The sequence below is a fragment of the Furipterus horrens genome, unplaced genomic scaffold (assembly GCF_987537825.1).
Source record: "Furipterus horrens unplaced genomic scaffold, mFurHor1.1.pri manual_scaffold_8, whole genome shotgun sequence".
In the NCBI taxonomy this organism is placed as follows: domain Eukaryota; kingdom Metazoa; phylum Chordata; class Mammalia; order Chiroptera; family Furipteridae; genus Furipterus; species Furipterus horrens.
Genome location: NW_028327178.1, coordinates 29,204,228 through 29,226,577, shown reverse-complemented (window position 1 = coordinate 29,226,577; position 22,350 = coordinate 29,204,228).

Below are 22,350 nucleotides of genomic sequence, written 5' to 3'. Positions count from 1 at the left end.
AATGGGTGCCTTAAAGCAGGGTATGTTGATGTCCATCAGAAGAACTGCCTTCCAGGTTTGGAAGGTGACTCAAACTGACCAGCAATTGTCCCCACGTCCTCCCTTAACATGACCGCTAAGATATAAGAGTACTGCAGTGCATGGAAGGGCTGAATCTTGACATATTCTTCCTGCACCTTCTGAGGCCCAAAATGCCACTAAAACTGTTCTGTCTGCCAAGAGAAACAAAGACGGCAGATGGCTATGTGGCAGATTCCCTAGTGGGAAGGACCTGGACACAGCTGGCAAGTCAGGCTGATGCTGCTAACCATGAGGGGCTGCAAATGGGTCCTGCCAGGCATGGGCACTGACTGTGGGCTGGGCTTTGCTTACCAAGCGGTAGATGCAAATGCTGAGTATCATGAACAAAGCAGAACAGAAGATATTGCACCACTTAGAACATCTGTGGTGGAAAGAATATGAAAATCTGACTGAAATAGGTTTAGTCTGAAATTACTGGTAAAAGAGGGGATGGGGGTGCAGAATAGGCAGCTTCTTCAAGGAGCCTTGCTAGAGAAAGAAAAAGAGAAATGGGGAAACATAGTTTTGGGTTTGTTTGGTTTTTTGCTTTATTCTATTTTTCTAAATGGGAGAAATAATACCATCTTGTGGACTAGTAGAAATGATTCAGTAGATGAAGAAAAAAAATGAAGCTGCAGGAGAGAAGAGGGAATTGCTGGAAGACTGATCTGGAACCCAGTAAAGGAGTAAAGATGATTCATCCTCGGTAGCAGGCAGGAAGGCAGAATGTGTACGAGCACAAACACAAGGAGGTGGATAGAGGCGGTGATGTGCCCTTGGGGGAAGTCTTCTTTATAGTAAACTCAGAACAAGGATATCAGTCTAAAGAAGGAAAAGGAAGACAGTGTTAGATGTGCAAATAGAGAGAAGAAATAGTCCTTTGGAAGAATATGAGTGAACTGAGGAGGAACTATGGTATACTTGCTGGAAAATCCCAAGGGGCCACTTACAGTCAGAGATCATATATTTAGGGTATTACCAGCTGTCACTGTTTTTCTTCTCTGCAGGTGAAAGCACAATGTAGGCAAGGGACTAGCTTTACCTGGATTTTGATTTGGCTAAGGGAGTAGGTAGGATACAATGAGAGGCAAGGGATTTGAGTGTATGTGCAAGGAGCAGTGAATAATAGTAAGAGCAACATCATTTTTCACCTTGTATCTAGGTAATATGTTTTACTAAATATAATAAATATAGAATTCCAGAGATAACATATTTTAAATTATTTTTGCCACCAATTGTTACTATAATTTGAGCTAGAAAATTGTTTATAATAAAAAGTAAAATGAAGGACAAATAAACAGAATCTAAGATTTCGTTCATTCATCCCACAAATGTCTATAATTACCTATTATGTGACAGTCGCTATGCTAGGTCTAAGGGTACAGTGGGGAGCAAGCAGTGGACATGGTTCCTTCTTTCATGGAAGTTATAGTCTGGTAGAAGATACTCATCTTAGTCAAAATAAATTACAAACAAATTAAATCAAAAGCAACCATATTCACAAAAAGTCATTACAAACTGAAATGAATGCTATGAAGGAAAAAGAACATCACCTTATTAGAGAATTTGACCAAAATGCAATTAAATAATTAAAGCAGTGGAATACAGAAATGTTTCTTAAAGAAGTGATATTTATTCTAAGATTGGCATCAGAAGGAATTCAAAAATAAATGGGGGAGGAAAGAAAAGAGGAGAGCGTTCTAGGCAAAGGAGCTTTCTAGCATACACAGTCTTCTTCAATGACTGAGGTATCATTTTCACCCAACCTTCCACTGGTGAAAATACCCAATATATGGAGTTAGGCAAAGCAGTACATTTCATAAAAAGCCTGGCATGATGTCCTCTTTATGAGGATTGTGGGAATGCAGTTTTAGTTCTGTTCTTTGAAGCAATACTGTTGATGGTAAAAGCACAGCATTAAAGCCAGACTAGCTGGATTCAAATCCCAGATTGTTATTTACTAGCTGTGGGAGCTTGGAGAGATCAGTTAGCCTTTCTTTGTCTAAATTTCTTCATTTGTAAAATAAACAGAAATCACTCACTTCACAGATTAAATCAGTTAAAGGCACTTAGAGTGCTAGGTACATCAGAGATATAGGAAGTACAATAGGAATGATAGCTATTATCAGAGATAGTAGGCTTCTACAGAGAATTTAATCTGTTTTTATCTTAAACATGCTATGAATTATAAATTATGTTACAGATCAGATGCACACTAATATATGTATCTCTTTATGTATTTAATGATAGGGAGCTTAGAACTGGTATGCTTTGGCCCCCTGGAATTGCATGGGTAGGCACCCATATGTAACCAGCATTTAGACTTTGTTGTTGTTGTTACAATTGAGTACACCTGATTTCATGGAAATTTCCATCAAATGGAATGCCGTACTGAGAAAATCGTTCGATAAAATGTGAAGTGAGGTTAATTTTGCAATAATTTTGCCTCTGCAATAAGATGAGCAAGGCATAAATAAAAATTAGGTTGGTGCCAAAAGGAAAATGTTTACAGAAGAGGCAAGACCTTTGCCTCATTATTTCATGGGATGATGAGGTATAAGTAGTAAACAGTTCTATGTAAGCAGTTACTGCTTAAATGCAGTCATGTTGTCTATGATAGCTTTATCAATAATGGGAGATAGAGTTATACTGGGTAGTGCTATAATTATCAGTGACATAAATAGTATTGTTTTGATTATTTTAATCCCCTCAAGAATCCCACCAAAAATGTTAGCATTCAAAAGTATGATTTAAACCCAGAATTTAAGAGTCACTGACTTGGAATTCAAAGGAGGTGTATAAGACCTTGTTAGTGTGCATTTTTTTTTTGTTGACTTAATTTCTGGTTCCATTTTATGCCTCTATCAACTTATTTCTCTGTTGTATTCTTCTCAGTTTTAGTGTATGTTACTTTGCTATCTTTGTGTTGTTATTATAAGTCATCTTGTGATAGGCATAAAATAAGATGTCCACGTTCTAATTCCTTGAATCTGTGAATATGTTGTATTTCATGGCAAGGGAGGACTAAGATTGCTTGGAAGCTGGCCCTGAGCTAGGGTTGTTATCTTAAATTATCCAGGCAGGCCCAATGTAATAACAAGTGTCTCCATAAGTGAAAAAAGGAGGCAGAAGACTCAGAATCAGAATGACTTAATGTGAAAATTCAGCCCATAGTTGTTGGCTTAGAAGATAAAGGAAAAAAATCATGTGTTAAAGAAACAACCTCTAGAAACTGGAAAAGGAAATGGATTCTCCTCTGAAGTTTCCAGAAGGAATGCAATCTTGCTGACATTTCAGTCTTAACCCAATGAAACCCACTTCTGACTTCGGACCTCCTAAACCAAAAGATAATATATCTGTATGATTTAAAGTCATTACATTTTTGGTTATTTATTAAAACAGTCATAGGAAACCAATACGTCTTAATTTTTTTGGAACAGTGATTTTTAAATAAAAATTTAAATAAAGGTTTCATTAAAAGTTACAAGTTTTGAAAAAAACATGCTAACAAAATATGCCTAGTTCAAATACTAAATTAAAAAAAAATAACTTTATTTAAATTCTTAATTATTTGATACATTAGAACCAACATTTTAGCTATTCATTTATTTACTTGATAGGCAGTTGCTTATCCTAGAGATACTCCTATTTCTGGAGATACTCTTACTGCTAGGATTATCCTACAGATACTCATTTACATTTTCATGTTCATTATTCAAACTAGAACTAATCTTTTACTTGAAACACTGAAAGGCATGTTTTGCTTTCACTACTTTAACAAATTCTTCTATATGTAAGTTCCTGAAGAGTTCACTGTTGCTTCCTTCAGTATTAACATTCACTTGCCTAATGCCTTTACCACACTCTGCCATCGGCATCAGTTCCTGTTCATTGTTTTATGAGAGAGAAGAGAGGAGAAAAAAGGAAAAATAATGAAAATAATAGGGAAAGGATAAAAAGAGATAAAATCATGAGATCTGACCTTCAAACTGATGCACTTGCAAAAAAATTTTTTTTAATACAGAGAAGGAAAAGGGCATGCACAGGGGCTTGCTTGGAGCGTACAGTCTGTATGGTTCTGGAATGTGGGTGGCATTAGCTTTTGTGAGCCAAACTTAATCTTCTGGAAACAGAGATCCTCTGATTTGAAAAGCCCTGAGCTGGCAAATTTCATCAGTAAGAAAAGTTAAAGGACATCTCTACGGAAAATGCTAGGACCAAGCTCATGGGATAGACTCGTGAGCTGAGTCTTTGAAAAGATACACATCCTCCTGGATATTTCAAAAACTTTCAGGCATCAGCTAAAAGAAAGAAAATTTACCACCCGGTTTAAATCTGCTTAATATTGTTTTCCATGTTGAAGACAGATTTTAGAAACATTTCTTTGCAATTTCAATCAAAAATAAAAAAGTAGGGCTTTGTTTTGTGTACACCCTCACATACACAAATTAGCGTGGATCACATGCCTACATCTACATAGAAACCAGGACAAAAATAAATTGGACAGATTGGAAAATACAGCGGTAATCACACCCCTTCAATTAGGATTTAAGATAACAGTAATACAATCTACACTCTTCATATAAATCTTTCATGAGCATTGTGTTTGGATAAACACATAACCATTCATCAGTTCATTCAATGTACTGGCAGATATTTATTGGGCACCCACTACATTCAGCCTCTGCAATGAACACTGGGGACACACAGCCAAAAGAATGTGGTCCTGAATCCTGTGGGCCTAACAAAGGAGACTAGTTAGACAAATACCACCTTACAGAGAAATAAGTGTTATTACAGAAATGTGAACAGAGAGCTGTTATTGAAGCAGAAAGTGAACACTTATGTCAGGAAGAGAGATAAACGTTTGTGTTTTTTTGTTTTGTTTTTGCTTTTTTGCCTGTTCTGTATCTTAGTTTGGATTCCTTTAGAAGCTGACCCTGCTAAAAAGGTTCAAACTGATTATTTGGGAAACAAAAGAAACGTTACTAAGGGAGGGGAGTTGGGTCAGAGAAGGGAAGGCAGTCAATAAAGGGTGCATTGTCAAAACAATTGCCACAGTGACAGATAAGAGCTTAACTCTCTCTTGGGAATTCTGGGAAATGGTTTAAAACACACACCTCAAAGTTTCCTCTCCCAAGGACAGAGGGAAGAGAGAGGCAGCTCCCATTAGCACGTAGTCCTCCCAGCCCTTCTGGCCAGCCCAGACACTGTCAAGGTCAGCCAGAGCATCCTGAAGTAGTAAGTTTCAAGGGATATGAGTAAGGCACTTACAGCTTCTACTGCTATAGCATCTGAACTTCTGCCCACGTTTGGACAGTTCCTAATTTTATGACCCTTCACTGGAAACAGAGACTATTTAGCACTATGAAACATAAAATGTAAAATGCCTTCTTTCCCAGTCTCCTTTGCAGCAAGGGTGCAGACAGGTGAGCGAGGTCTCCCAATCAGACACACCTGAGTGGTTTAAGCAGGAAGTTCAGCAAAACTCTCTCCTTTCATCAAGGGTGATGGTAGCTAACTTATCAAAATCAAATTTAGCACAACAAGCAGATAGCTTTTGCCAACTCCCTCTGTCTCCACCTTGTCTCTTTTTGTTAAACATACACACACACAAAAGACCAGCTACAAAATGTGTAGGACGCATTACAAAATAAAAATGCGGCCTTTTGTTCAGACTAGAGAAAAAGCACCTTAAAGGTATAAGTAAAGCATTTTCATGTCTTCTCTAACTCTCTCTCTTGACTTCTGAGGAACTTTATTTGCTATTTAATATCACTCTAAATATAGTAAAATTGAAATGTTAAATTTTAGCATAAATTTTACCATTCATCTTTATATTGTGCGATGCCACTTTTAAACTCAAATACCAAATATCAGAGTATTTAACTTGTATGTGACAACACCAAAATTATAAAATTAATATTTTGTAGCTCATCTCCTAAGGGTGCCTTGAGCTGGCCAGAAGAGATGAAAAGAAGCCTGGATCAGAAAAGCTAGAAGAAGCAAGAGATAATCCCTCCAGTAGTCGCAGAGCCTCAGCGTGAAGGCCATCGTAGTCACTCGGGTGCCCTGCCTCGCCATGTGGAGGGCTGCATTCCCTCCAATCTTATGAATGCCAGGACCTCTGTGTATTGCCGTACCTGGCCCCCCACCCGCCCATGTGCTATGTCCCAGGGAGGGTCAGGGGCTGGAAAAATCCAGCTAGTCACCCCCCTCTCCTACAGGCCTGTCACCACAAGCCACACATTAATCTTTAAACCTCCACACTGGGAAGCACTAAGTACCTGGATCCAAGGTGGGCTATACGCCAGTGCTAACTGACAGATGACCTCTGGCTGGTCACCCACCAAACACTCGAAGATACTGCCAGCCTGGATGGGTGAAAACGCCTGTCTCCATGCTCAGCCCCAAGACACGGCAGGATGTACCCACACAACCCTGAGCCTTCTCATACCCACGTCCAGGAACCTTCCAGAGCTGGAGGCAACAGCAGTTGCAGGGTGGTGGTAGGGGTGGAGGCCAATTGGACCTGTGAGGCCAGAGGGCTGGGGATCAAAGAACTGGGACCCTATCCTCTGAAAGAGGCAGGACTGCAGGAAAGCAAGATCCTAGGCCCTGTGCACATCACATTGTCTGGTCAGCCCTCACTTACAAAGCTTAAACTAAAAGATAAATTTGTTTGGAATATCAAGACAGCAATGGCAGAGCAGCAAAGTGTAAGTGTGGGGCTTATCTGAGCACAGGGGCCATACTCCCTGGAAGTCAGCTCTGTGTATACACACAAGTCCTGTGACCACACTGATCATCCAGTTCTCTCCTCTTCCATTCATATCTCATCTGTATTCATTTGCATTTCCAAAATCAGGAATGGATCAGGCTTTCTAGGACCTACATAGTTTTGAGGTCTCCTTGATGAAGACAAGTTACAAAATTATGAATATGAGTTTAGAAAGATGGAGAAAATTTGCATTTGAGTGGTCCTGACGCTTAAACTCCATTAACTTCACAGTAAATCGTCCTCTACGCACAATTTCTCTCTAACTGCTCCCCCATTTTCCCTCCAATTGCCAGATCTAATGGACAAATTTTAGCCTGAGTTTTACTTGATTCCTTCCCTGTAATTGATATAAATAGCATTAACTACTCACTCCATGAAATCCTCCAAGCTGGCTTCTGATATATCACCTCTCTTCTAATCCCCTCACCTTTCACTAGCTTCTCTTTCTGATTCCTTTTACCTGTGGTACCTAGATAATATTAGTATACATATTTGTTTTTAAAGGGAAAATATTGCTTTAAAACCAAGATGATGTACTCTGTATGGAAGTGCTTTATAAATTATAAAGCACTGTATAAATATAAAATGTTGTTATTACTAGGTGATTGATTCCATAATTTGTTTAGCCAAAACTTTATCTTGATTTTCCAAATGATTTTTTCATATCCTAAAAGAAATATGTATGTAAGGGTTTCATTCAAGCTGTAGAAATGACTTCATGATTTATACATTATTTTTATGTGTTTTACAAATATTGTATTCCCCATTACAAAATAAATAACACTAAAAAATTAGAGTAATGATTTTTATTGTTTGTATATCTCTATTTCTCCCATTATATGAGTGAAATTTTTATTTTTATGGAAATTAGCTGCATAAAATGCAAGCAAAAGTATCTAAATGTGGCAGATGTATTTCCTTAACCAGAAATCAATCTGTCCAAAAGAAAAAACAACCAAAACACTCTATTTATTTTTTCTTATCTGAGTTTGCTCATTTATGCCACTCCAAATAATGACTTCATTTTGCTATAAATCATTTTTCTAGGGAATTTGTTGATTAGTTTTGTCTCTGCATTAATAATGGTCAACGTTTCTGAAGGCAGAGATAACTTATAATTTATTATCTTCTTGTCTTAAAGTTAATCACAGTTTCAAAAACTATCTCCCCCATTTAAAAAAAAATCCACTTAGGTTTATAAAGGGCTTCATATGAGACTATAAAAACATGCTTCATGACTAAGATATTATTAATTATCCAAAGAAAAATGATAGCTTCCAATTTATAAAGCTGATTTATTATTCCTCTAAAGAGTGGACTATGCATTCATGAACGTCATATTTGTAAATCCATCATTATAAATAAGAAAGCAAGTTTTTGTGGCAAAACGTTCTTTTTAAAATTACCATTAAGCCACTGTTGGTAGGAATGCAGACTAGTGCAGCCACTATGGAAAACAGTATGGAATTACCTCAAAAAACTAAAAATGGAACTGCCTTTTGAACCAGTGATTCCACTGCTAGGACTATACCTGAAAAATCCTAAAACCCTAATTCAAAAAAAGGTATGCACCCCTATGTTCATAGCAACCCTGTTTATAACAGCTAAGTACTAGAAACAGCCTAAATGCCCATCTATAGATGAGTGGATCAAAAAACTGTGGTACATTTACACAATGGAATACTATGTAGCAGAAAGAAAGAAGGAACTCCTGCCATTTGCAACAACATGGATAGAACTAGAAAGAATTTTGCTTAGTGAAATAAGCCAGGCAAAGAAAGAAAAATAACATATGATATCACCTAATACAGGAAACTAAAGAACAACACAAACAAAAAAACTAAATAGAACAAAGAGCAGAATAACAGTCAATAGGGGGGAGGTGGGAGGGAGAGAAGGGGGATAAGGAAGGGAAGGGTTTAGTCAAGGAACGTGTATGAATGACTCATGGACATGGACAACGGGGAGGGATATGATTGCGGGAGAAAGGGTGAGCTGGGGGGGAGCAATGGGGGAAAAATGGGACAACTGTAATTGAAAAACCAAATAATAAAAGAAAAAAAACAAAAATAAAATTACCATTAAGCCACTTTGAGTAGAAAAACAAGTTTTTATGGCAAAACATTCTTTTTAAAATCACCATTAAGCCTACATTGCCTTTCTTATAAGTTCTGTTAAGATTTTGTTTTTGTTTTTACATTAGGGAGAAAAAAAATCCTATTGGTTTCTCTAACAGTAAATTTTCCAGAGATACCTTGCTTCAATGATGTTCTTATTCATCTCTTGCCCATAAAATAGTGAATCATGTTTTCTTAATGCCCATATGGGGATGGTAACTTTGTTAATAAACTCAATGAGTTTGGAAACTCTATCACAGAATAATAACAAAAAGAAATTAATGGCACTGGTAACTATTAAGATGTCATGTTATGTTTCTGGACTTCTTCAACAAGCCCATTTTTGGTAAAGGCACCATGCCAACTGTACTGCACTGGGTTCTAAAAAAGTCAGATTTTCCAAGCACTATTAATTTAAAAAGTGTAGATCTGGTACCCTTTGATAGGCACAAATACCTTAGGAAAACTGCAAAGACATCACTTTTTCCTATAAGGCAGGAATAATCTATGGGGTTTGACCAGAATAATTATGTGCATTTCATGGCCCTTCAGCTGTAAAGCTGCCAGCAGAACTGAGGTCATATCTGAAGCTGTTATTCACAGTGATTGCTCAAGGGGATTGTAGCTCCTAGCTTCATGAGTTGAGGAATAACCTCTGGCCTTCAAACACTTGCCCTCTTTTTATAAATAGCATCAACTGACCTTGTAAACAAATGCCCTGTACTAGAGAGAAGCTGGCAAAGTTATCAAGAGATTTTTGTTTAATATTTATCTCTTACCTTCTAGGAAAAGTAATATTTCAATTTTTTCAATCAATCAAGTAAGTATTCGACCAATATTCATAGGGGTCTTCCTGTGTACAAGGGTCAGTATTCATTGAGCCCGTATTGTGTACAAGATAATATTAACTACTTACTCCTTGAAACATTGTATACATATTTAACTTAAAGGAATTCAATGCTATACATTAAACATTAAATATCATGATAGCATTAAAACATATGAGGTACATTTTAGGGTGTTCGTGGTCAACTTAGTCCCTAAAATGTGAGCAAAGTACCTCATCTGTTCTGCAGCCAATCATCTATTCTAAAGCTGCAGGAAAAGCTAACTGTGCTGGAATTATTGAAATATGTTATGTCTGCCTTCTGGTTTTTATTAGTAATGTAATCTATTTTATAAGAACATTTTCACAGATTCAATTTTTGCTTTATATGCAAACTTAAGAATGTAAATTCTTACCCTCAACCTGCTGCTGACCTACCTTTTACAATGAGATTCCATTCTACTGTGTTAGATATTTGGTATAAAAGACAAGGGATTTAAAAAGACCCACTCCTTGCCCTCAGGGGACTTTTACATTAGAAAGAGTAATATATTTCATAAGTAGTTTTCTATGTGAGGCAATATCAATCCAATACCTCAACAACAAAACAAAGTCCCAGTGACCTCAGTCCTCACCCTCAGCCAAAATCCATTTTATTATTGAAAACTTTCTTCCACTAACATTTTTGGGGAAAAACGATAAACAATGAGATATTTTTAGATGTCACATTATGCTTGTGGTTAACAAGAAAGCAATTCTCTCAGATGTTTTACTTACCTATGAGTAACTTTGTTGACTTGGCATTCATTTAATTATGGCCCTATGCTTGCTACAATAGTGTAACAGGTGTCAATTTTGAGCACAGGTATTTTACAAACACACTTTATGTGACAATCTGCCTGACATGCTGTAAAATCTCATACATAATTACATATATTATACTCCAAATTATATGTTGAGAAATATCACCATTGAAGTGTTACACAGAAAGTCTCAGGACCCTTGTCAATTGCATTTAAAATAAATTCAATTTATAAAATGAGAAATTACTTTTCTGAATTGATAACAAAAATTTAATTCTAGATCAAAGAGGTATTTACTTTCCTATTTCTGTTACCTGTGTTAAGTTTCAAAGCTGAACCATGAGTTTTGGATAAAATATAAAATGTAAAAAAAGGCAAGACATAAAGAGCCACAACTTTCTTAATTTTGCACAATTGGAAAGAACTTTTGTTTTTATTTTAACTTCCAAAGAGTTTTTCACCTATAGTTGAAAATGAATGTGTATTTTAATGTATATTCTAGTCGATTTTATTTTAGATACCACTCATCCAGTCACTAATTTTATCTCTTACTTGGGTCATTTTTTATTCCCACCTAAAACGCTTCTTTCACTGCAATATTGACATTTTTCTATTCATGAGATGATTATCTGCAAAATAGGACTTAGTCCCCCAGATGTCCTTTTCCTGAGACCCCATAAAACAAAAATGTCAAGTGGCTTTATGCGCTAAGGAGCCAGAAATTAGCAATAGATAAAATATAATCCATTACCCTCAATGAGTGGTGAAGACACACAGTAAACAAATAGTTGCTATAAAGCATGAAAACTGCTGTAGTTCAAGTATCTAAAAGATACTTCGAGAACATAAAAAGATGTTATCAACCTCTTCCCGGATTGGAGAATAAGGATTAGGGAACACCTCACAAGAGGTGATACGGAAGCTTAATTTCCATTTAAGCTCCCCTTATGTTAAAGCTCTCCAGTCTCAACAACAGGGCCATGTCGGGCAAAGAAAACATGTACCTGAAACCTCATGGCATTACCTCCAGTGCTCTTAGAGGGGCTTATACTGTGGGAGTCAGTAAATCACAGCCCATGAGCCACATCTGGCTTGTCACCTGTTTTAATGCAGCCTGTGAGCAAGAAGCTTTTTAAATTGTTGGGGGCAGGGTAAAGAGAATAATAATATTTCATAGCGCATGAAAATTATATATAATTTAAATTTCAGCATTTATAATAAAGTTTTATAGCAATACATCCATGCCCATTCCTTTAAGTATTGTCTATGGCTCCTTTTGGCTACAATGGAGAGTTGGAATAATTGTGACAAAGAGACCTTTTGTCTGCAAAGCCTAAAATATTTATAATTTGGCTCTTTACAGGAAGTGCGTTGTGTCCTGGTTTAGTATGACTGGAACAGAGTCTTGAGGAGGTAACAAGACTCGAGGTAAGCAGAACGAAATAATGGGAGTCTTCCTTCCTTGATGTCATGAATATAAACTATAGGTGATGCAGAGCTAGTGAAGCAGGAATATTTTAAGTAGTACAGCAATAATACTGGATTCCATTTTTGGTGGCTTGAAAAGCCAAGCTAGAAACAAAGGGAACTGTTACATGTCTATGATGGTGAAGGTCTGACCTGGAACGATTATAGTGAGATCAAAAGGAAATAATTAGGTGATAGAATTAATACAACTTGACGATGAACTCAATACTAAGCATGAAAGAAAGAAAAGACCTTAGTTTCTGATTTGGTTTCATGAGCTTGGTGGTACCGTTAACCAAGACAAGAACTAATTCTTTTTTCATCTTTTCTGTCATTTAGGAAATCTATAAAAATATGTCCCAGAATATACCCATTTGATAAGTCACATCCATCTTATGGATCACACAAGACTCACAGAAAGGGAACTGCAGCACTGATTTGTGAGTGTGGAAAAGGTAGTTAGGGCAATGCTTCAAGTAATTTAAATACCATGTGCAGAGAGACAAGGGTTTCTGGAACTAAAAATTATTCGATATATGTGGAGGTTATAGTTTAACATAGTAAATACTAAAATGAGACCACAAAGACTTCTTTATCAAGCTAAAGAGTTTAAGTTTGTCCTGAGAGCACAGAGTTGTTGAAAATGGAGAATGTTTAATCACGGTAACTTAACCAGAATCAAATTTGCAAAATATTACTCTGACTGTGGTTCAGAAACTATTGCAGAAAGAGCAAGGCCTAAGACGAGAAAACCAATATGACTGTTGAATAATGGAGAGGAGACATGACCTTAGATCTGGCCTGAACTGAGGTAGTGGCGGAGGGTATGCATAAGAGTGGGAGCATTCAGGAGCGTTATGAGTAGTAATTGATTGGCTGACAATGAAGTGAGAGGCTGTAATGCAAGAAATCTGGATACCTATGTATAAGGGGTTGTTATACACCAAAATGAGGAATCTATTTAGAGGAAAGATAAGTTTCTTTTGGACCAAAATTATACATTGGTATGAATATAAACTGCACAATTTTACGAAAATGTGCATCACTAGAGTGAAAGCAAAAACTCATTTTTCTTTACTTAAACATTAAGCAAATTATACTCAAAATAAAAACTAACGTACTGATTGTAACTTGATATTTCATTAGGACTAACACTTGCTTTCTGCAGAAATGTATGTTCAACTTCTAACTGTTTGACTTGGATGATTTATTAGACTTCACTGGACCTAGGTTTTCTTTACCCTTGATTTCTTTCTTTAACTTGCTCCTCACCTAAAAAAAGTAAGGATCAAATTTGGCTCTTAGAAGATAAAACTAAAATTTTAAAAAACATTTTTAAACACAGATAATAAAATAAATCAGAACTATTTCCAGTACCCCCCTGGCAACATGCATAGTTACTGCAATATTATTGACTGTATTTCTTATGCTATATTTTACATCCCATGATAAGTTTTAACTACTAATTTGTACATCTTAATCCCTTCATCTCTTAGACCCAGGAAATAGCAGGGCGTAGGGGACACTTTGTAAAGTATGTGATTGCTTAACCCTTATCCTGCACACCAGAAACTAGTACAATATAATATTGAATGTAAACTGTAACTAAAAAATAACACTTTAAGTTTTTATTAAATAATAAATTCATAGACACAAATAGCTGAATGGTGGTTACCAGAGGGAAAGAGGGGTGTGGCATAGTAAAGGGTAAAGGGGCCCAAGTATGTGGTGATGGAAGGAGATCTGACCTGAAGTGATAACAGCAGTGCAATGTACAGATGATGTATCACAGAGTTGTATACTTGAGACCTATATAATTTTATCATCCAGTGCCACCCCAATAAATTAAATAAAAAACAACAAAAACTAAATGTGTATCTTATTGTTGGCACAGTCACAAAGAAAAGAACTGTTGCAAGTGACATTAAAACAGTAATTTCTCCACCTATTAAGATATAAGTTAAGGATAAAATATACTGTCAAAATAATAAAATTTTTAAAATCTTTTCATTAATCATATTATTGACAGTAGTATCCGTAGTGGGTAGGTTGGTATAGTTATTCTGAAACAGTTTTATGTAGATTGTGGAATAAACTAATTGAGTTATTTTACAATATTCTAGCTATATTCCTGATATGACTGTCAGCCAGGATTATTTATTCTTTTTGGGATTGGAGGTAGGGGGAACAAGGATGCAGATAGAAGATACCAGGCAAAAACTACAAAACAAAAACACACAAACAACAATAACAACAAAAATAATACTGTAGTCCTGAGTTTGAATTAAATATAGCAATAGAATCCATGATTATATATACATATGTATTTATGTTATTTGTACTTATATATTTCATACTTTGAGGGTCTGTATTTCTTCACTTAATCTCCTAAAAAAAAAATGAAAACAATGATGAACCTAGAGCATCCTTAGGACCCAAATTGTGGTCTCTAAATACATTTCCCTCTAAAGGGAAATAGAGAATCTTAGAGAAATGGTTAATTCCACCTCTGCAGTATACAATGTAACAAGTAAATCTGAAACATCTTGCCACATCAGACAATAAGGAATCTATCAATGACTACTAAGGTAATCTTAATAGGACTTAGGCACCAGATTGAAGAGGTACAAACCAGCCCTAAATCAGGCTATGTTTAGCCTCGAAATGATAATAATTACTGAGGACTGAAAAACCAAGTATAGTTAAGTTCATTTGTTCATAACAGTATTAAAAAATCATCTAACTGGTCACCTTTAGAGAATGATGAATCAATTTATTATCTTAAATATTCATAGATAAAGGAAATATAACAAGCATTCATCCTGTGTTTTGGGTAAAACCAAATAAGAGACGAAGAGAACAAAGTTTTATAAAAACATCCCAAATAAAAAATGATCAGAAAAAGAAATAGTTTGATGCCTTTACAATGTCCCCATTTTCTAAACGCCCAGTTGAATTTGGGCACTAAGCATCAGTGGTTACTGACAATGCTGAAAGATAAAGAGCAGACGTTGAGTGCCTCTAGATGGAAGAAGTCGCCATCCTGCCAAGGGAATCAAACCTAAATCTGACCAAGCCTTTACAACTAACTTTCATTTACAGAAAATTTAGGACACATAGCATCATGTAAATGATTTCACAAGTATACAATCTGCACAATTCAGACTATGAGAAAGTGTTAAGGAGCATGCCAATCAATCACAAAATATGACTTAGTCAAATCCTGGTTCAAATATATGGGAACATAAAAATATATAAGCCATTGTGATAGCTATGAATAATTAAGTAAAGGGTCAGTTCAAAGAGCTCCAAAATACCTATTTCCCTCTGTTACACAATATATCCCTACCCAAAGAAAGCACAAGTTTTGATCAGAAGAGTAATTAGCATGGTCAGTATGAACCACGTTCCAACAAAAATATTTTTTCTCTTACATTGCCTATGGAAGCATTTTATTAGTTATTATAATTTATGTTTTTAATCTTTTTTGTTAATATACCCAAAGGCAATGGAGGAACAGTTAAGAAAGAAGAAATGAATACAATATTATACACAAATCCAAAAGCTTTAAAAAGCAACTCTGTTCTTCAGTTTCTGAAATCAATTAGGTCAAAATGTTTTTTAAAAATCCTATAAAACTTTTGCATTCATTTTTGATTGCTGACTTGTTATAATAATTATGAAAAATTATTAAAAACATAAGTTACAATATTTAATGCGTAAATCTATTGTTTATAAAATGAGAATATTGAACCTGAAACTGACAACTCTCATTTGAAAACAATTCATTCTAAAGTGTCATTTATCTCTTTAGAAGTAATGTCCTATTTTCTCACATTTCTGGGAAATTGTTTTCCTGAAAATGGTACTCTCACAAATCATATGGCTTAGAACTTGAGGGTTGTCTTTATTTTCTAATAACCTAGTTAATTAAAAATAAATAGTCCACACAATATGTGACTTACTGTGTTTTCCTGGCCTGTAATGAGGAAGGCCATTAGAGGTCTCTCCTCACTTTCAGGCTCAGATGCCTCAGTTTCACCAGACAATGCTGCCACCTGAGCTTCCAGGTTTCCAGTTCTGAGCCTCTCAATATTTCAGGCAAAGGTGGTTCTTTTTTGTTCTGAGTTATTTAGCCAATTTTCACTTCTTCAATTTAAAGTTGCCCTTTCCCACTGGGAATAAAAACAACTATTATTTTCCTACCAGAACTCCGCTTTGATGCGAGAAAAAATATATACATTAAAAAGATACCAGCCTGAGCCCTGGCTGCTGTGGCTCAGTGGATTGAGCGTCGGCCTGTGAGCCAAGTGTTGCTGGTTCGATTCCCAGTCAGGGCACATGACTAGGTTGCATGTCAGGTCCCCTGTTGGGGGTGTGAGTGAGAGGCAACCACACAGTGATGTTCCTCTCCCTCTCTTTCTCCTTTCCCCTCTCTCTAAAAATAAATAAATAAACAAATAAATAATTATTTAAAAAGATAAAAAATAAAAAGATACTAGGCTTCTTTTCATTTTGTTCTATAAGTAGCCATACTTATGCACTGTTTCTCCATCCTATTTGAAGTCAGCCTTAATTTTGTTTGTGCCATTCAAATACTTTCATGCTGAGAGCATGGAGAATTATCATCTTTATTGGTAAATTAAGTAATATAAACAATGCCAAACTAGCAAACTCCTCTGTAGTCCATTGTAGTACTATATCATTCAAACAAGTAAACCATATTTTTTTCACATTCCCAAGGATCCATTTAAAATCAAAATAATTTTATTTTTCTAGGATTCAGACAATTCTATTTTGATCCCCTTTAGGACAGCAGAATTGAATAATTCTTCAATAAGACTATTTTCTCCCTTACAGAAAGCATGAAGAGCTAAAGTTTCTCTTAATAAAAATATCGCCAATCTTTTAAACTGGTTAATACTTATTTACCAAAATTTTACCATTTCAGCAAATTTTTATTTATTTTTAAAGCTATTAATAAAAAAGAATGAGGTTTAACAGAGATGACTAATCAAATATTTTAAAACCACATATGTTTTAAGAACAAGAGTCATACTTCATTGATATTACAACATCTAGCACATAGTGGAGGTTCAAACAATGTAATCAGAATGGATATGTTAATAAATACATATATTTATATAGAAATATAAATATATATGTATAATATACATATACATGCATTGTCAACCATACTGTGAACTCCCAAAGGGCAAGAAAAGTGCTTGATTGCTGAAAAATCATCTAGAATGTAGTAGATGATTAATAAATATTGAAGGAAGAAAAGAAGTGAGCAAGCATCACTTAAGAGAAAATTACCCATTACAGTTATTTAGACACAGTCTTATAAACAATGTTACGTTTGACTTTATAATTAATTTTATATGATGAAGTGCAATGATTATTTTGTACAAACCATACCATTTTTTATCAACAATACACTGTGGATATTACATTACCTTTGGATGTTTTTAAATTTAGTACTAATCTTTATCAGTAGAGAGGCAAGGAAATTATATAATTTCACATAGACTAGTCTCTGGATTCTGCAGTTGTAAATTTATATCAAGTTTCAGCTGTGCCATCCAACTATCTAGCTTCTCCATGGCCTTCAGTACTGGAGTGACCCTCAGCCTATCACGGTTCATAGCAGAGACCAATGCTGGTTTTCCTAGAGACAACTGCACAATCTTTTAGGGACCTTAAATTGCAGCTGACTAGACCCTTCAAGGATCAAGTGTAAAGAACCCACGGACATGGACAACAGGGTGGGGATTGACTGTGGGAGTGGGGGTGGATGGAGCAGGAAAGAGCAATGGGGGAAAATTTGGGACAACTGTAATAGAACAACAATAAAACTTTTTAAATGAGAAAACAATTGCAGCTGACTATTTCCATTTGCAGTGTCTCCGCTGCAAAATCATTGGAAACCTGTGATGATAGTAGTAGCTAATGATCTACTATGAATGTGTACAGTAAATATGAACCTGACAAGGAAGTGGAGGGGTTTGTCTTGTATTAATATTTGTAAAAAAAAAAAAACAGTCATTCTACTTCCTTGCTTACAATCCTCTAAGAGTGTTTAAGGTGGTAGTTATACTTAACGGAGAGCACAGCGTGAAGCTTATCACTTCAGCCCTGATTATCTTTCCAATTTCATCTCTTGTGGGTCCCTGCCCTGACTTCTATGTGTCAGCTATATAGAGCAGGCCAAGTCACATTCTCTCAAATTTTTTTCCATCGTTGCTTATCCTGCCTGTGATGGCTTTCTTCTACCTTCCCTGACCTCTTCCACGGGCCAAACTCTAAATCACCCTTCAGGACTCAGCTCATGCCCACTGAAAATCTTTCTCGTGCCTGACATTTTTATTTCATAGACATTTTGCTATTCGAAGTACTTGTGCCCCTAGAGTGTGTTCCAATACCAACAACCAAGTCTCTGATTTTTCAGACACCAGCTGGGCACCCTACAACGAAATTCAGCTCTGACACTGACTAGTTGAATTTCACATCAGATCCCACAAGTTAAAAGACTCAGGTCCACAGACTGCCCCCACTCCAGACATCAGCTGCAAGTCCTGCACATGCTGTGCTCTCTCCACATGGAACTTGGTCTGCATGAAAAAGAAAGCATACCTCCTCTTGTTGACTTCTGCCCAAGATAGACAAATCCAGGCCAGACCTCTCTTGGTTCAGGGATTTTGCTCGGTACTCTCGATATGCCCAACTTTTGCAGTTAAAGTTGAATAGTAAGTACATACTCACTTAGTCTGACAAACTACCAGATATTAGAGATGAAAAGATAGCTGAGATATTGAATTCCCAAATTCTGACACCCTCCCCCCATCAGCTTCTGTAATACAACCTGCTAGGTTACTAAGGGGGAGTATACAGGGTGGGACTAAAGGAAGTTTGCAGTTGTGAGTATGCAAAACAGGTTATTCTTGTATTGTTTTTCATTAATTATTGTATTATTTTCCATACAAACAACTGTAAACCTATTTTTGCCATCCTACCTCCATATAACTCATAGAATATACTCATGTAGTTCTCAAAGTGAGGTACATAGACCCTTGTGGGGGGTCTCTGAAAGCATTTTGGGGGGTCCTCAAGGTTAAAACTATTTTCATAATAATACTAAAATGCTGCTTGCTTTTTACTGCATTGATATCTGTACTTAATGTACAGAAGCAATGACTGGTAAAACTACTAGTGCTTTAGAATAAAATCATGGCAGTGGCAGCTATTGAACCAGCAGTCATTAAATTCTTCACTGCCATGTACTTGCAATAAAAAATTTTTAAAAAGACCAGGTTCACTTATGAATGTCCTTGATTGTGTAGTAAAAAGAATATTAAAATATTATTAAACACAATCCATGAGTACATGTTTTTTCAATATTCTCTATGACTAAAATAGAGGCACACTGACTTAGTTTTGCTATAAAATATAACAGTTATTGCAAGAAAATGCCCTTTGTGTGTCAGGAGCTCAGCTGAGCTGGGAAACAGAGAACTGTGCTGACATGTGTCGAAGAGTGACCCACTGAAGCAACATGCCCAAAATGAAAGAGTTAATCCCTCACTGCGATCATATGATCAAGAGGCTAAAACAGGAGAAAATGCCAGCTCACCAGTTTCATTCCCCGTTGGAAGGTCAGCCATAAGCACAGACCTGGGGCTGAGGCAGGGGCAGGGCAGGGGGGAGCCTCACTGTTGAAGGAGCCCCAAACAAAAAGCAGTCAGGAAAGAGGACTTGGGTTGGACTTAGAGTGGAAAAGTAATGACATTGAGTGAGAGTGGGGAAAAATGTCTGCAAGGCTTTCCCTTCCTCCCCATAAGCAGAGGCCCCTGAGGAACTCTGCCCAAGGCCTCAGATAGGAAGATCTAAGAACAAAGGCAGCTAAGTGCCTGGGCTGGGAAAGGAACTACTGTGCAAAGAGGATGACAGGCAGACCAGGGGGGCCTGAGTCCTTGACTGCAACTCTGTTCAGAGATTGCAGCGCACTGGCTGTGCACCAGGTGTGGTGTGAGGAGGACCGCTGTCCCCTGTGAGGCTTGTGGGGTAAAGACTTTAAAATGGCCGATGGTCAAGCCTGAAAAATCATACATAGGTTTTCAACCAGGAGCCTGCTCATTAAGGGAGTCAGAGGGAAAAGTGTTTAGTTGCAAGCTGAACTACGTTCTAATCGACCCCCATTTTTATTAGAAAAACCAACTAACAAACTGTGGCTATTGAAACTTAGGTACTGTGCAGACATATTCTTGCAAATGAACAAAGTGAGGCTGTCACTTCAAGGAAAACAACTGCTGGTATTTGTTGCCAATGATGGAATGCAACCTGCCAGGCAAAAATTATAATTTTGGAAAAGTTGTACCCACCTCTGTGAGCTTGACCACTTCGTTATGATTGCAGACTTCTGGAATGAGTTCAGTAGTGATGTTAATATTTACAATTGTTATGGCTTGAATTGTCTCCTTCAGAAAAAGAATTGTTGAGGTCTTAACCTCCACAACCTCACATCATGGCCTCATTTGGAAATGGGGTCTGTATAGAAATAGCAAGTTAAAATGAGGTCATTAGGGTAGGCTCTAACCCAATATTTATAAACAGCAGAAATTGGGACACAGGCAATGTGAAGACACACAGGGAGGGGGCCATGTGAAGATGTAGAATGGAAGTAATGTACCTACAAGTCAAGGAACGCCAAAGATTGCCAGCAAACCACCAGAGGTAAGGAGAGCCAGAGAAGGAGTCCCTGAAAGTTTTCACAGGGAACGTGGCCTTGCAGATGCCTTGATTTCTGCCTTTAAGTCTCCAGGCCATGGGAGGATAAACTGCAGCTTGTTTTAGGTCACCCACATTATAGGAGCCCTAAGAAATGAAGACAGTGATTTTTCCATATTGTAAAATAAAGTGTGTCAATATTTGGAAGTTCTGTATATTAAAGTGAAGTAGTATTTTCCCAATATCTGTGTGTGACATTTCAAAGTCAAACATGGGAAAATATTCATTCATGATTTTAATGGGTTTTAATACAGCAAAGTACAAAGAGTTCATGGGTATGGTTTAACATAACATGTACCAATAGTAACCAAAGTTTAAAAAACTACCACTGGATAACATTTGGTGTTATTATATATCAAAGAGGAATATCCAATGATCTAAAATGGCTATTAAAATATTTTCCCTTTTTGAACTGTATGTTTACACGAGGCCACATTTCCTTCATATAAGTCAAACAAAACAATGTATTGCAACAGATTGATTGTAAAAGCAGATATAAGATTGTTTTATTTTAAGCTAGATATTAACAAGTTTTGTTGAAGTGTAAAATAACATCTCTTCTCACTATTTATTCTATTTTGAAATATATATAATTTTTCAAATAAAAATATGATAACTATATTAATGTCTAATAAGTTTTTTATTCTTTGACTAATTAATTAATATTTATATCTTCCTCAGTTTTCATTTCCAGTATAGCAAACATTGATAGATTAAATATGAACAGAAGCTTTTGAAAGGATCATTAGTAACTTTTAAGAGTGCAAACGGGAAACTTGAGATCAAAAGTTTGAAAAGCACTTCTCTAGCAAATGCTCATTTTTATGACTCACTAAAGTTTTGGCTCCCTCAACTCTAATATCCCAATCCTGTGAACTGAGTTAAGCCAGCTGTGAGCCTAGGGATTCCTTCCTTCCTCTTTCTTAGGTCCAGATGTGTTTTCTGATTCTTCTGCTTAATAAATTGGGATGGACATTTGGGCTCATTTACTGAATGTGCCTCATGGGAGATGGCTCTTAAGAGAAAGGACCGAGCCATGCTCTACCCTCAAAAATTCCACGCCCAGTGCACAGTGGACAGCCAGGGAGTTCCGGAGCTCCTCGTGGCAGTAGAGGGAGGAAAGTATCCTAGAAGCAACAAAAGTGGATCCAATACAGATTCCTGGAACTCACCCCGGGCAACTCTAAAGATGTGAATTAAACTCCAGAACGAATACTTTCAACAAACAGCCCAAATGTTTCTGAAGCAGGTGGTCTCTGGACCACGCATGAAAAACAGTGCCTACAAGTATGCCAGTATGCTTCTAACCAAAACCAAATGAGAGATAAAGGTGCTGATGAGCTCAGTGCTAAAGGCTAGGTAATTATTGAGACAAACTTTTCAGTGACATCCAAAAAGAACACCTTGCCTTATGATGTTACATAGATAAAGTGAGAGGTGTGCTGGCTGCCCGCAGGACATGCTACCTAATCTGGTTAAATCTAACTGAAGAAAAAGGTGGATTTC